Raw genomic sequence first — 1,160 nt, forward strand, 5'->3', positions numbered from 1 at the left:
CCGACGGCCTCGCCTTCGAGGGGGGAGCGTCCCCCGTGTTCAGGCCGAATTTTGTGCATTTCGAACCGTGGGAAGTTGCCCAAAAGTCGATGGGAGTGAATGTGACTGCTCAACCCGACTTTGAGACTTGTAAGCCGGGTAGCTCAGCCGGGTTTGACCCGGCGGTTCTGCCGACGGTCTCGTCTTCGAGGCGGGTGCCTCCCCCGTGTACAGGCCGATTTTCATGCATTTCGTACCGTGGGAAGCGGTCCAAAAGGGGATGGGAGTGAACGTGACTGCTCATACCGACTTTGGCGCTTCCGAGCCGGGTAGCTCAGCCGGGTTTGACCCGGCGGTTCTGCCGACGGTCTCGTCTTCGAGGCGGGTGCCTCTCCCGTGTACAGGCCGATTTTCGTGCATTTCCAACCGTGGGAAGTGGTCCAAAAGGGAATGGGGGTGGACGTGACTGCTCAACCCGGCTTTGAGACTTGTAAGCCGGGTAGCTCAGCCGGGTTTGACCGGCGGTTCTGCCGACGGTCCCGCCTTCGAGGGCGGACCCTCCCCCGTGTACAGGCCGATTTTCGTGCATTTCCAACGGTGGGAAGAGGTCCAAAAGGGGATGGGAGTGAACGTGACTGCTCAACCCGACTCTGAGGCTTCTAACCCGGGTAGCTCGGCCGGGTTTGACCCGTCGATTCTGCCGATGGTCTCGTTTTGGAGGGGGGAGCCTCCCCCGTGTTCAGTCCGATTTTCGTGCATTTCGAACCGTGGGAAGCGGCCCAAAAGGGGATGGGAGTGAATGTGACTGCTCATACCGACTTTGGCGCTTCCGAGCCTGGTAGCTCAGCCGGGTTTGATCCGGCGGTTCTGCCGACGGTCTCGTCTTCGAGGCGGCTCCCTCCCCCGTGTACAGGCCGATTTTCATGCATTTCGTACCGTGGGAAGTGGTCCAAAAGGGAATGGGGGTGGACGTGACTGCTCATACCGACATCGAGACTTGTAAGCCGTGTAGCTCGGCCGGGTTTGATCCGGCGGGGTCTGCCGACGGTCTCGTCTTCGAGAGGGGGGGCCTCCCCCGTGTACAGGCCGATTTTCGTGCATTTCCAACGGTGGGAAGAGGTTCAAAAGGGGATGGGGGTGAATGTGACTGCTCAACCCGACTCTGAGGCTTCTAACCCGGG

This window comes from Chiloscyllium punctatum, unplaced genomic scaffold (assembly GCF_047496795.1).
Source record: "Chiloscyllium punctatum isolate Juve2018m unplaced genomic scaffold, sChiPun1.3 scaffold_669, whole genome shotgun sequence".
Classification (NCBI taxonomy): domain Eukaryota; kingdom Metazoa; phylum Chordata; class Chondrichthyes; order Orectolobiformes; family Hemiscylliidae; genus Chiloscyllium; species Chiloscyllium punctatum.